The following is a 15,780-nucleotide window of genomic DNA, read 5'->3' on the forward strand; positions in this document are numbered from 1 at the left end:
GGTGTGGTTGATTGGTGCGGGTGTCCCAGAGTGTTCCCTAAAGCACTCTGCTAGGAGGTGTCCAGTCTCCCCAATATAGAGGAGACCGCATCGGGAGCAACGGATACAATAAATGATATTGGTGGATGTGCAGGTAAAACTTTGATAGATGTGGAAGAGGTGAGGGAGGAGGTGTGGGCGCAGGTTTTGCAATTCATGCAGTGGCAGCCGAAGGTTCCAGGATGGGAGGGTGGGTGTTGGGGGGTATGGACCTGACCAGGTAGTCACGGAGAGAATGGTCTTTGCGGAAAGTGGAAAGGGGTGGGGAGGGAAATATATCCCTAGTGGAGGGGTCTGTTTGGATTTGGCAGAAATGTCATCAGATGATTTGTTTTATGCAAATTTGGTAGGGTGGAAGGTGTGCACCAAAGGAGTTCTGTCCTTGTTACGGTTGGAGGGATGGGGTCTGCGGGCGGAGGTGTGGGATGTGGACGAGATGCATTGGTGTGCATCCTTACCTACGTGGAAAGGGAAATTACGGTCTCTAAAGAAGGAGGCCATCTGTGGTGGAACTGGTCCTCCTGGGAGCAGATACAGTGGAGGCGAAGGAATTGGGAATATGGGATGGCATTTTTGCAGGAGGTGGGGTGGGAAGAGGTGTAATCCAAGTAGCTGTGGGAGTTGGTGGGTTTGTAAAAGATGTTGGTGTTAAGTCGGTCGACATTAATGAAGATGGAGATGTCCAGGAAGGGGAGGGAGGTGTCAGAGATGGTCCAAGTAAATTTAAGGTCAGGGTGGAAAGTGTTGGTGAAGTTGATGAATTGCTCAACCTCCTCGCGGGAGCACGAGATGGCACCAATGCAGTCATCAATGTAGCGGAGGAAGAGGTGGGGAGTGGTACTAGTGTAACTACGGAAGATGGACTGTTCTACGTAGCTGTCAAAGAGACTGGCATAGCTGGGGCCCATAGGGGTGCCCATGGCTATCCCTTTGGTTTGAAGGAAGTGGGAGAGTTCAAAGGAGAAATTGTTAAGGGTTAAGGCCAGTTCAGCCAAACGAATGAGAGTGTCGGTGGAAGGGTACTGTTGGGGACGTCGGGAGAGGAAGCAACGGAAGGCTTGGAGGCCCTGGTCATGGCGGATGGAGGTGTAGAGGAATTGGATATTCATGGTGAAGATGAGGTGTTGGGGGCTGGGGAAACAGAAGTCTTGGAGGAGGTGGAGGGCATGGGTAGTGTCTTGAATGTATGTGGGGAGTTCCTGGACTAGGGGGGAATAGGACAGTGTCGAGGTAGGTAGAGATGAGTTCAGTGGGGCAGGAGCATGCTGAGACAATGGGACGGCCAGGGTGGTCAGGCTTGTGGATCTTGGGAAGGAGGTAGAACCGGGCAGTGCAGAGTTCCCGGACTATGAGGTTGGAAGCTGTGGGTGGGAGATCTCCTGAGGTGATGAGATTCTGCATGGTCTGGGAGATGATGGTTTGGTGATGGGGGGTGGGGTCACGGCCGAGGGGGCGGTAGGAGGAGGTGTCCTCGAGTTGGCGTCTGGCTTCAGCGGTGTAGAGGTCAGTGCACCAAACTACCACTGCACCCCCTTTATCTGCTGGCTTGAAGGTGAGGTTGGGGTTGGAGCAGAGAGACTGGAGGGTTGCGTGTTGTGAGACGTTGGAGTGGGGGAGGGGGTAGACAGGTTGAGGTGGTTAATGTTCCGGCGGCAGTTGGAAATGAAGAGGTCGAGGGCAGGTAATAGTTAGAGGTAAAGGAGCTTTGTAGAAATTCTGCTCACCCATTAGTTAGAATCTAGATGAAATCATTCCTTGGCTAAGCCACTTTGAATTCTCACAATGAACCTCAATTTGGAATGGCTTGATACTCTGGAGCTTTATACTGTTTAAAACAATTAACCTCTTAAGGTCACATTCTGTTCCTGCCAACCCCCGCCACTCTCCCCCCCCCCCCCCCCCCCCCCACCCAAACCCCTAGCCCAGGATATTTAATGAGCGATTTATAACTGTTGACAATAAATAGCATCTCCTTAAACATAGCACAGAGGAAGTTGTAGCCAGGCATTAACCTCATTAAGTGATATATGAACCAGCAAAGCTCAACTTGCAACATTTTAAAAAGGTGAAATGATGCGCAGTAGTTGCCATATGTTATTTTAATCGCCTACAGGCAGATCTGCAGAATCTGTTTTCAATCTCAGTTTAGGATGTTGTCAATAATGTAATGCAGGACATATAATATTGACATTCAGATGCCCATAGACAAGATTTATACCATTGAAGCAATAGAACATTATTATTACTGCGGGAACAACGACTCTGTAAGTGTCTGTTGTCGTGAAATCTCTTTAGTCTAAGCCAATTGGTTGTTGGTTCAAGGATCAGGCCAAAGACACAAGCATATTATCAACTCAATGCAACATTGGGCTACTACACTGTTGTCTTTCAGATGAGATGTTACACTGGTTTGGTTTTTGTCACCTTGGCATATTAAGCAGTCCAACAACAAAATTCAACAAAGAGCAGCAGAATTATCTCGAGTACTTATTTTTTTTGTCCCTAAGCCAAAATCAATGTTTGTTTGAAAACATCCTGGAGAAACATTTTGGAATGTTCAACTATATTAATGATGTTATATACATATGAGTTGTCAGAAGTGTGTGCAGTTATTATCTCTTGCTCTTGATGGATCAATGTGTAGTACAAGTAGTTCTCTTGTGATCATAGTTACATTCCAGTCAAACCTCACTTAATAGAAAAATTGCTTAATAGAAATAATGGGGCCTATGGGAAAAGTGGGGTTAGGAGGGCAGACCAGCAAAAAAAAATCACTTGCGATCACTCAAAAATCACCCAAAAGCTGAACAAAGTATAGCACAGTCTGAATAAAGGTTTAAATTATATTTATTAGCAAAAGTAAATTTAACACATTGCATTGAAAAAAATATTGTTAATGCAAGGACAGAGGGTCATCATCATCACCACCATCATCAGGTGCAGTTGTGGTTGCAGAAGGAGATGGCTGTGGTTGATTGTCTTCTGACTGTTTCTTATGGGGTTGGTTGAAATTGTGTGGTATGCAAGTACAAGAACAAATTAGAAAGGCAAATGGTATATCTAAGAGTAATGCAGTCCTGCAGGAATTATGCAGGGCTTGTATAGGAATTATACAAGAAGATTCTTGTCTCAGAGGGAGAGCGATGAACATTCATGAGTTTAATTTTTGAGAGGAAGCTGCTCAATGTATAGTACTGTACCTGTCACATGCTCTGACGGCAGCTGATATCACAGAACGGTGTGGAGACTTTAGCGCTGACATTGGCGCATGTGTAGAATGAAGCATGGAAAACAATCACTGCTGGAACTGCGCTGTTGTAAACAGAGGTAAGCATTCTCGAAAATACCGTTCCCTAATTCTTCAGCAACGCTATAGCCAAATCACGCTGCCGAAACACACTTTATATGAGAACCACCTGTACAAATTAGTTCTGCATTTCCTCTATTACAGCAGCGACTACACTACTAAAATACGCTATAAATGTAAGGAAACCCTCCTGCCTTTACTCTAAATTGCACTAAGTTCTGTTCACTCACCATCCAGTGTTCACTGACTTATACTGTTCCTCAGTTAAGTAATCCTTTGGTTTTAAAATTATCATGCTGTTTTTTTTTCACACTCTCACCCCTCCTTTCCCATGTTATCTGCTCCCGCTCTGTGTCCATCTTCCTCTGGCTTCTCAAGCATCATTAGTGGTGATGCCCTCAGCTGCCCATGTCCACATCTATGGAAAAGTTCTCCCTAAACCTCTCTGCATCTCTATCTTTCCTCCTTTGGCCTCTTTTTAAAACCTATCTCGTTTGATCAAGTTTTTGCTTATCTGCCTTTTTATGTGACTTGGTGTTAAAATTTGTTTGATTACACTGTTATAAAATGCTGTTACATTTCAGCATGAAAGGCATTACATAAATATTGTTGTTATTGTAAAGTGTTTTGAACAGCCTGAGTTATGCAAATGTAATATATTTAAGTCTTTTCTTCTTTCTCTACAGAGATGAATTGCTTTCTGTGGCAGTTGTAATTCACTTTAGACTCTTCTTTTGCCAGTATAGATGCCATAATAGGCAACAATTGTATGTATTGCTGATCACATCGATGTCTGATTAGATCAACAATTTGGATATGTCTATTGCAGATTCAGAGAATGATAATAAATTAGTGAAAATAATGTATTCAATATATGCATTATAAATAATAGCCTGTATATCAATATAAGGAAAATATTTTGTCTGGGATACCTCGATATTCTTAGATTGCAAATTATGCTCAAACTTCATTTTGGTTGAAACAAGAAAAACATCAATATTTCTTTTATTATCTCGCAAAAATGTTCAAATAAATACAGAGGGTAGTGCGTGTATGGAATGAGCTGCCAGAGGAAGTGGTCGAGGCTGGTACAATTGCAACATTTAAAAGGCATCTGGATAGATATATGAATAGAAAGGGTTTAGAAGGATATGGACCAAGTGCTGGCAAATGGGACTAGGTCAGGTCAGGATATCTGGTTGGCATGGATGAGTTGGACTAAAGGGTCTATTTCCATGTGGAATTGGGGCTATGTGAACATTATAATAGCCTTCACTGTACCTGAGTTCCATCCTGAACCCTTAAGTGAAACTTGAACTGGTTTAGAGGCTGGAGCTCCTATTCCACCTGTCCTCAAGTTAGGCGGGGATTGCTAATATTTCACAATCATTGCAATTCCTGCTCATCTTTTCCATCCCGTGCCTCAGCTGGATAGTATGCAGGGGGACTCCACATCAAGAATGGTACCCCCCCATTGTTGAATACCCTTATAACACTTGCTATTGAGGTTGACACGTCAGGACTTGCTGCTTAGGTAAGGTAATAGGGAAAATTAATATCCATAGAACTGAAAAAAATGAAAACCAGCAGAAGAAAAAATACAGCTTTGGTGGCTGAAAAAGCAACGGTAAGACAAATTGTCACACTGGCCTAAGTGAGGAAGGAAAAGTGAGGAAATTAAAACACTGAAGTACAGGGTGAGGCTTGGGGAAGGGAGCTGATAGGTAGTGGTTGTAGATTAGGTAGTAACATGGAAGATTGATTTTGATGTACGCATGTCTGGAATCTGTGTAACTGCCATATAATAATTTGTTTAGCAAAAATTAAAAATACTTTCATTGTGCCATCACAGTAAATTATAAAACTACTAATATTCGCAACATGTGTGGTATGTCTGCCTTCAATGTGAACATTATTTTCTATGTTGATTAAGCCTTTTGGTCTACCAAGCCTGGGGACCAACTCTCTGGGCTTTAGCGTATTAACTTGCTCAGTTTAGAAACATGAATGTAGGAAAACTACAGTTTCAATGATATAGGATTAGGTATGTTATTATTCATTAAAAATTTCAAAATAGCTGCATAAATAATGAAAAATCCCAACTTTTCAAAAAGCCTCTGGGTAAGTTAACATATTATGGTACTGTCAGTGAACATATTATTCAATTCCCGACTCAGGCGACTGACTGTGTGGAGTTTGCACGTTCTCCCCGTGTCTGCGTGGGTTTCCTCCGGGTGCTCCGGTTTCCTCCCACAGTCCAAAGATGTGCGGGTCAGGTGAATTGGCCAAGCTAAATTGCCCGTAGTGTTAGGTAAGGGGTAAATGTACAGGTATTGGTGGGTTGCACTTCGGCGGGTCGGTGTGGACTTGTTGGGCCGAAGGGCCTGTTTCCACACTGTAAGTAATCTAATCTAATCTAATCAGAACAGAACAAGTGAAATCTCAGGGAATAAGGGATATGGTATATCTCCTATCAGCTTTTTTTGTCTCGCGATGCAAACAAGATCCAGTTGCTTTGTGGATCCTGATCTCCTATTCTATTGTTTCTGTTCCACCAGATGTACCTCCTGTTGTAGACCATGTGGTAAAATTCAGTTTTGCCCCTTCCAATTTAAAATTGCATCAGCAATGTTTTCTGTGATTATTTATCACAGAATATTGCTGAAAGGAATTGGCACAGTGTCCTTTTAAAAAAAGATGTTATTCTCATGCTATTGTACATCACATAATCTGAGATAAAACACAGTGGTGATCTTATCTGTGTCTATTTGTCTGATGAAAATCACTGGAAGGTTTTTTTCTCTTAATTTCTTCCTGCCCCTCTGAAGGAACTAACTGATTGATCCTAGGCATTAACTATGCTCTTGTCCAGAATCCAAGTCTGACTTTTTTCTGTGTGAGCCATGCAATAGCTGAGGTCGTTGACAAATCCAATTTCCTTCTCACCCAATAGGCACACCTTTTAGTGCAGACGACTGGAAAGTGGAAGTGGCCAGGTGTCACTCATAACCCAGGGATGCTGATGTCTGATGAATGCCTTCTCCTGCAATAGGTTGAAATCATTTTACTCAGTACAGGCCAATATTTATTGGTTCTGATATTGAGCCATCATGCAATTCTTGTGACTTTAAAAAAATCCATAAGCAAATAGCAACAGCAGTACAATTAATGTGCCAATACTGGTTGAGGCATATGTGTTATTAAAAGGGAGAACCAGCAGAAAATAATTTGATTTATTTCCAGAGAATCATCTGGGGTCAACAAGACAGATATAGATACAGGCTCTTATGGTCAAAAAGATTCTGTTTCATAAGACATCAAGTTAATGCTTGTTTCACCAACTGTCAAGTGCAAAGGTGGATGGATGAGATAATTGCAATGTTAATTCATTGAAGACTTTACGACTGCTCTCCCCTCATTATAATGTGTGCATTAGTCAGATCTGATGAAGGACTCCTGCCCAAAATTTCGATTTTCCTGCCTGACCTGCTGTACTTTTCCAGCACCACTCTAATCTTGACTGTGTGCATCAGTCACATGAGGGCTAGAATCTGGTCCTGATGATCATGAAGGTTAAACCTAGACAGGTCTCACTCTTCTGAGGACGATTAAATCAATACTACATCATAGGTTGTATAAAGAAAATAGAGTATAATACATTGAAATCACCTCATTATTTGCCTTGGATATTCTTCTGTCCTTGATAATCAGTTCTGCACTCCATTGGACGTCCAGGATGATGTTTCTTTCTTCCACATAACAAATATCCTGAAGTAGCAATGGCTACAATATGATCGAATTTTACATTTTGAAAGGGAGGAGACTAAGTTTTCAATTTAAATAAAGGCTGTTATGTGGGCATAATAGCTGAGTTCACTGAAGTGAACCAGCACATTAGGTGAAAGGAAAGATCAATAGAGACAATGAAATGGCAGCCATTTAAGGGTATACTTCAGAATAAGTAAATTTCTAAAATACTGCAGCCTCACAGCACCAGAGACATGGGTTCAATTCCCCGCCTCAGGCAACTGTCTGTGTGGAGTTTGCACATTTGCCCCGTGTCAGCGTGGGTTTCCTCCGGGTGCTCCAGTTTCCACCCACAGTCCAAAAATGTGCAGGTTAGGTGAATTGGCCATGCTAAATTGCCCGTAGTGTTAGGTGAAGGGGTAAATGTAGAGGAATGGGTTTGGGTGGGTTGCTCTTCGGACGGTCAGTGTGGACTTGTTGGGCCGAAGGGCCTGTTTCCACACTGTAGGGAACCTAATCTAATCTAATCTAAAATAAAGAAAAATTCTAAATGGAGGGCCAATCATCCATGATTAACTGAAGAAATTATGAAGCAAGAAACTCAAAGAAAAACAATATAAATGCATGGAGATAAATAGCAGATCAGATAATTTGTTAGAATATGCAAAACAGCCGAGAAAGGTTAATCAGGAGAAAGAAATTACACTTTGAGAGTCAGCCAGCTAAAAATGTAAAAATATCAAAAGTTTCTAAAGGTATTTAAAGAGGAAAAGAATTACCAAAGTGAGTGTTGCTCCTTCAGAGAGTGAAAATGAGGGGTTAATAGTCAATTATAAGGAAATGACAGGTGACATTAGCATATATTTTGCATCTGACTTCACAACAAAATCAATACTCTGATAATAATTGTAATTCAGGAGATGACGAGGAGTGAGAAAGTTAATGAAATTACTATCACTAATACTAAACAAACTGATGGACCACTAAGCTGGAGAGTTTCTAGGTCCAAATCGATTTCATCCTTGGATCTTAAAAGGGGAGGGTGATGAGATAGTGGATGAATTGGTGTTAATTTTCCAAAATTTTCAAAAGGTTCAGGCAAGGTTCCTACCAGAAAGTAGTAACGTGTCATCATAGGTAAACACTGACTGGCTGGGAGAAAACAGGGTATCAAATAAATGGGTATTTGCTGATTAGCAGGATGTGACAAATGGAGTCCTGAAGGGGCCTTTTGCATCAATGACTTAGATGAAGGGAGCAAAGGCAAGGTAGCTAAATTCACAGATGACCCAAAGTAAAGTAGAAAAGTACGTTGTGTAGAAGACAGAAAGAGTTTACTAATGGATATAGATGCACTGAGTGAGTGGCTCAAAAACTGGCAGATGATGTATATTGTGGGAAAATGTGAAAATATTCACTTTGGCAGAACAAAATTAAACAAGTGTATTAGTAGTGTATTACTTAAGTGGAGAACAACAGCAGAATTCCAAAGTGCAGAATGATTGATGTGTTCTGGTGCACGAGTCATAAAATATTCATATGTGGTTCCAACACATAATCAAGAAGGCTAATGCGATGCTTTCATTATTATGTGAGGATTTGATCATAAAAGCAAAGATGTTATGCTTCAGTTCCCCAGGGCATTGGGAAGACCATATTCTGATACAGTGTGCAGCTTTAGTCTTGGTATTGAAGAAAGGATGTAAATGCTTTTGATGCAGAAAAGCAGTTGTTTAATAGATTGATATCTGGGACAAATGGGCCCCTGTTATGCCTGCCTCTTTGTGGGATACATGGAACATTCTTGGTGCTAGTCCTGTTCCAGGCCTAATCCACAAGTCTTTTTTTAGTTATCAATTAGTGCTACTTCCCTCTCTCGTCCAGAATTGGAAAAGTTTATCAATTTTGCTTCCAATTCCCACCTCATTCTCACCTTCACCTGGTCCATCTCTGACTCCTCCCTTCTCTTCCTTGACATAATTGTTTGGAATCTACAGCAAAAATTGGCTGGGGTGGGGGGGGGGTGGCTCCAACTCTTTTCCCAGATTTTAACAGGCCAGTGGGAAAGTCCAACTTTTTTTATAACATCTCAATTAAGAAGGCACTTAACTCTATTACTTTAAGAGCTTATACTTGAAATTTTGAATGAGGTCTTGGGAAAGAAGGTTGTGTCCTGTCATACGTCTGATGTGGTTTTATCCTGGTATCGTAGAATCACTGCATTGTGCTCATTTCAACTTGGGTAGTGAATATGATAAGAATTTATAAAAGTAATTAACATAGTGTGATTGGTTATAGTAAAGCAAACCACAAGTGTTCCAGATCTCTAATTTGAACTAAACAGTTCAATTCACTAATTCAGACTGCTCATAAAGCTAACTTTATCTTTGGCAGAAAATAAGAGAAAAATAAATTGCTATTTTCAGTTGTGATATCTTTCAACTTCATAAGCCCAAATATTCATGAAAGAAAAATAATATTGAGTAACTATGATATCACAGTCAAAGGATTCTCTCCAGAAATTTATTTCATCTTTAAGTATTTTCACAGGAAAATATTTTGGAGCTAATCTCAGAATCCACATCTTATCAACTCTGGCCTTAATTTCTTCAAGGCATTTCTAGTACTGCACTAATAAATTGCCTGAGTAAAAGTTCCTCTTTATTTCACAAACAGCCTGCAGGCATAGAAACGTAACTGAGAAATGTTAATATTGGAGCACGAGTCCAAACACAATGATATCCATTAATTCAGAAATCAGATAAGAATCACGGAACAATTTAGCATTGTTATAGTCTTACAGATGCTAATTTTCAAACTGGTTCTGAGTGTGAGTCTTTAATCAGCCGATTCCAAGATATTTAAAGCAAGAAATATGTTGAAGATTGGATTCTTTCTTCTAAGAGAACATGAGGACTGCAGATACTGGAGGTCAGAGTCTAGAGTGTGGTGCTGGCAAAGTACAGCTGGTCAGGCAGCATCCGAGGAGCAGGAGAATTGATGTTTCAGGCAAGAGGCCTTCATCAGGAATGAGGCTTGTGAGCCGAGAGGGCTGAGAAGTAAATGGGAGGCGGGGATGGGGCTGGGGGGAAGGTAACTGAGATCGTGCGAGGTAGATGGAGGTGGGGGTAAAGATGATAGGTCAGAGAGGAGGGTGGAGTGGATAGGTGGAAGGAAAGTGGACAGATGAGATAGGTCATGAGGGCGGTGTCAAGTTAGACGCTTGGATCGGATAATGTGAGGGGGGGTGGAAATGAGGAAACTGGTGAAATCCACTTTAATCCCATGTGGTTGGAGAATTTTCTAGGCAGAAAGTGAGGCGTTGGGTGGTTAGGGTTTGGCAGTGGAGGAGGCCCAGCAACTACATGTTATTGGCTGAGTGGGAGGGGGAGTTAAAGTGTTCGGCAACGGGCTGGTGGGTTTGCTTCGTGCATGTGTCCCAGAGATGTTCTCTGAAGCATTCTGCAAGTAGGCATCCTGTCTCCCCAACGTAGGGGAGACCGTATCGGGAGCAATGGTTACAGTAAGTGACATGTGTGGAAGAACAGATGAAAGATTGATGGTGTAGAAGGCTTCTTTGGAGTCTTGGATGGAGGTGAGGGGGGAGGTGTGGATGCAGGTTTTACAATTCTTGAGGTGACGGGGAAGGTGCCAGGAGGGGAGGGGAGGGGGCTGGTGGGGGTGAAGACCTGACAAGAGAGTCACGGAGGGAATGGTCTTTACAGAAGGTGGGGAGGGAAATATATCTATGGTGGTGGGGTCCATTTGTAGCTGGTGGAACTGGCAGAGGATGATGCGATGTATGCGGAGGATGGTGGGGTGGAAGGTGAGGACCAGGATGTTCTGTCCTTGTTGCGGTTGGAGAAGTGGCGTTTGAGGGCAGAGGTGGGGAAGTGGATGAGATGCGCTGGAGGGCATCATCAACGATGTGGGAAGGGAAGTTGTAGTCTTTGAAGAAGGAGGCCATCTGATGTGTTCTGTGGTGGAACTAGTCCTCCTGTGAGCAGAAGTAGAGGAGATGGAGGAATTGGGAATAAGGGATAGCATTTTGGCACTGGAATTGTCCTACCAGTCCATCTTCCTTCCCACCTATTTGCTCCACCCTCCTCTCCAACCTATTACCTTTACCCCTTTCATCTATCTATCACATTCTCAGATACTTCCCCCAGCCCGATACCCATCCCATTTATCTCTCAGCCCCCTTGGCTCACAAGCTTCATTCCTGATGAAGGGCTTATACTCAACACATTGATTCTCCTGCTTCCTTGGATGCTGCCTGATCTGCTGTGCTTTTCGAGCACCACACTCTCAACTTCTTTCATCTAAGAACCTGTTTGGAGATCTGTAAATTCTTAAACTTTTAAGTAAAAATTATGATTTTTTCACAGTGAGGGTGGATACCTATTTGTCATGAACAATCATATATGTAAACATTGAACGAGAAATAAATTAGTTGCTAGGATCTGAAAGAAAAAGGGGAAAAGCTACAAAGATATGTTAGTAATAATGATGGATTGAGCAGAAATGGAACATATTAAACAGCTGAACTGGAAAATTTTCTTCTGCGACCAATATTTCACCTGGTAACTTTTTGTCCAGATGCCTGCAGACAATAGCATTGAATTTTGATGAAGTTGAACCAAGTATAGACTCTTTAGTAACTGCAGTCTTCAAATGAAGTGGTGTGTATTTAACATATATAATGTATACTGCAACCATTACATATAGGTCTGAAACATTGGATTCAACATTCAAGGCAATGGAGACTATAAAATAATGCATTTTATACTCACTATTTATTTAATTAGAAATTTCTTCCCCTATTTTATATCCCCAAATCTCATAATCTGAAACATAGAAATTCCACTTTCTCTCTGTTAACGGCAATATATGAAATAAGTTGTTGCCGTTATGCTAGATACATCTCCAATCGAATGTTTTGAAAAGATTTGTAGTTCAGGTTGAGGTTCTGAATGTAGGTTTGCTCACTGATCTGCAAGGTTCATTTTAAGGCGTTTTGTCTACATACTGGTGAACCTCCAGATGAATATCCACAAATGAAGCTGCATTAGAACTTTATTTCAATGAGCCACCTCATGCTGCAGCACAGAGGAACTACACTGAGCAGAGGAACATCACCTATGCAGTGTATTCAAAAAGAATGGATACCCAGTGAAATGAGTCCGTCGATTTCTCAGCAACAAACTCAAGCAAGAAGACAAAACAAGTCCAGAAACCTTAGTCACTCTCCCCTACATCAAAGACATGTCGGAAATGACTACCAGACAACTCAGATCCCTTGGTATCATGGTAGCCCACAAACCCACCAACACACTAAAACAGGCATTAATGAATTTGAAAGACCCTATACAGACAACAAGCAAAACTAATGTCATTTACAAAATACCTTGCAAGAACTGTAACTACATTGGACAAAAATGGCAGAAAACTAACCACCAGGGTACATGACCATCAACCAGCCACAAAAAACATCACCCACTCTCACTAGTATTCTTACATATGGATGAGGAAGGACACCGCTTTCACTGGGACAACACATCCATCCTAGGACAAACCAAACAGAGACATGCACGAGAATTCCTAGAAGCATGGCATTCCAACTGGAACTCTATCAACAAACACATTGACTTAGATCCCATTTACCACCCCCTGAGAAAAAGAACAGGAAATAACATCACCACAGAAAATGATATAACGACAGGAAATGACATCACCAACCCAAGGAAACCTAAACATATAAATAGAAAGTGGGCTACACCACCAGTTCTTCATCCAGAGGTTCACTGAAGATATTACCTAGTATGGTGATGAAACATCTGAAAACAAACCTTCCTACTCAGTGAGAAAACCTACACCCACATTTCCTCTAGGTTGTAGTGGTTCTGTTCGCCAAGCTGGAAGTTTTGGTTGCAAACGTTTCGTCCCCTGGCTAGGAGACATCATCAGTGCTCTGGAGCCTCCTGCGAAGCGCTTCTTTGATGTTTCTTCCGGCATTTATAGTGGTCTGTCCTTGCCGCTTCCGGGTGTCAGTTTCAGCTGTCCGCTGTAGTGATTGGTATATTGGGTCCCGGTTGATGTGTCTGTTGATGGAGTTTGTGGATGAATGCCATGCCTCTAGGAATTCCCTGGCTGTTCTCTGTCTGGCTTGCCCTATGATAGTAGTGTTTTCCCAGTCGAATTCATGTTGCTTGTTGTCTGAGTGTGTGGCTACTAGGATAGCTGGTCGTGTCGTTTCGTGGCTAGTTGGTGTTCATGTATGCGGATTGTTAGCTGTCTTCCTGTTTGTCCTATATAGTGTTTTGTGCAGTCCTTGCATGGTATTTTTATAAACTACATTAGTTTTGCTCATGAGCAAAATTAATGTAGTTTATAAAATACCATGCAAGGACTGCACAAAACACTATATAGGACAAACAGGAAGACAGCTAACAATCCGCATACATGAACACCAACTAGCCACGAAACGACACGACCAGCTATCCCTAGTAGCCACACACTCAGACAACAAGCAACATGAATTCGACTGGGAAAACACTACTATCATAGGGCAAGCCAGACAGAGAACAGCCAGGGAATTCCTAGAGGCATGGCATTCATCCACAAACTCCATCAACAGACACATCGACCTGGACCCAATATACCAATCACTACAGCGGACAGCTGAAACTGACACCCGGAAGCGGCAAGGACAGACCACTATAAATGCCGGAAGAAACATCAAAGAAGCGCTTCGCAGGAGGCTCCAGAGCACTGATGATGTCTCCTAGCCAGGGGACGAAACGTTTGCAACCAAAACTTCCAGCTCGGCGAACAGAACCACTACAACAAGCACCCGAGCTACAAATCTTCGCACAAACTTTCCTCTAGATTTTACCAGGGTTGTTCTGTAACCGGCTCTTTGGATTTCCACTGTAGCTTATGTATTGATTTTATCTCCTTTCAGATATGGAAACCTCTACTCGGTGCCTCTTTTTGTTTGACAGATGTAAATTTAACATTTTTAGTGGTATTGCCTCTTGAGACGACACATCAGAAGTCCGATATGTGGTTCCACTGGATCACATGGGTTTATCACACATGATCCTGGTCCAACAGGTAACTACAAATTCCATGAATCTTATTATGTTAATGCTAGTAGTTGAACACAGTTGTTGCTGTCATTGCAGACAAGCCTCCCATCGGTTCTGCCATTGATTTGTGTACCATTATGGCCATGTTAGTGGGCATGAACAGATATAGAATCTCACTGCAACAGTTGATATTTGGGAGGTGGATAAACCAATCAGAAAAAATGTTTAGTATTAGGTTTAAAAACGTGCTTAATAATTCCTGCAAACATTGTTTATGTTAGAAGTCCTGCCACATATACCTCCGCTAAGTCTACCAAATGAACATGTGTAACCTGTTTGACAGTTTGATTTTATGACGATCTGCAGAGTAGCTGTTGAGCAAAGAAAAATTTAATGGATTCTTTTGTTACAGTTGCTTTTCATTTGATGGTAAAGAAAGATGTAGATACTGTTAAATTTAATAAGAAAATAAACAAGAGGTTTAAAACATACAAATGATAAATGTGTAAATGTTTAAATTTTACTGGTACTAACCATTAGCTGCAATGTATTTGTGAATCTGCTATTGGAATGGAAGGCATCTCAAGAATATTAACAGAGCCAACGAAAATTAATATTGCACAAAAATGTCCCATGAAAATTGTTTAATGCACACAATTTGTTCCACATGTCCTCCTCATGGGTCTGCTGGCACGCTAACCACATCTATGCAGCATCCCCACTAAGTGGCCATTTTGAGAATATCATCATGTATGAGTTCAGTTCCATAAAAAATTTGTCTTCATTATTTATTTGTTAACAGAAGTATTATTCTGAAGGATACTGAAGTTGTAAATTTTCAACATTTCACATGACATTGTTTAATTCTTAAACACTATGGAACTCTTATCACGTAAATGAATTGCTTTGTTACAACTGGACAACTTCAGGAAGTCTGATCCAATGATACAATGTACTGTTGTATTGTGCCATGCACTAAATGGCAGTAATAGGACTGGCAGCTGCAAGGGACTTTCCTCTCACATTCTACAGTGTTAACTTTCTAATGTAATGATGGGGTCAGATGTACACAAGAACTGGTGATCACTTTTGAATAGGAGAAAGAAAGATAAAAGAATCTCTTGCATTTGTAAAGTACTTCATGGCCACTGGACATCTCAAAGTTCCTTATAGCCAAAAAAGCATGTTAAAGTAGGAACGACTGAAACATAGTAAATAATAGACTTACCTCAGATCCTAGTTTGAGGTCCAGTTGCAGAAATGGTAGAAATCTTCTTTAATGGCTGCCTTTGTATTTGTTTTTAGTGGGATTTACTTACTTCTTTTGGGAAGATGAAATTTCCGTTGTCATCAATAATTTTCTTCTCCTTCCCTACTCTCCATAAAGCCATAGACTATTTCTGGTCAAAAAGGTGAGTAAATTGTGTTGATGATTGCACTAATGCTGTTCTGAATTAGACACAAATGCATATGGGGAAATGTCGAGTGACTTGTCCACTGATATTTTCTTTCCTTCCTGGAAAGAAGAGCATTGTCACACTTGTCATCAAGGTTAGCAGTGACCAGTTGCATAGGAAATCATTGACACAAATTTAA

Source organism: Hemiscyllium ocellatum, chromosome 11 (assembly GCF_020745735.1).
Source record: "Hemiscyllium ocellatum isolate sHemOce1 chromosome 11, sHemOce1.pat.X.cur, whole genome shotgun sequence".
Taxonomy (NCBI): Eukaryota; Metazoa; Chordata; class Chondrichthyes; order Orectolobiformes; family Hemiscylliidae; genus Hemiscyllium; species Hemiscyllium ocellatum.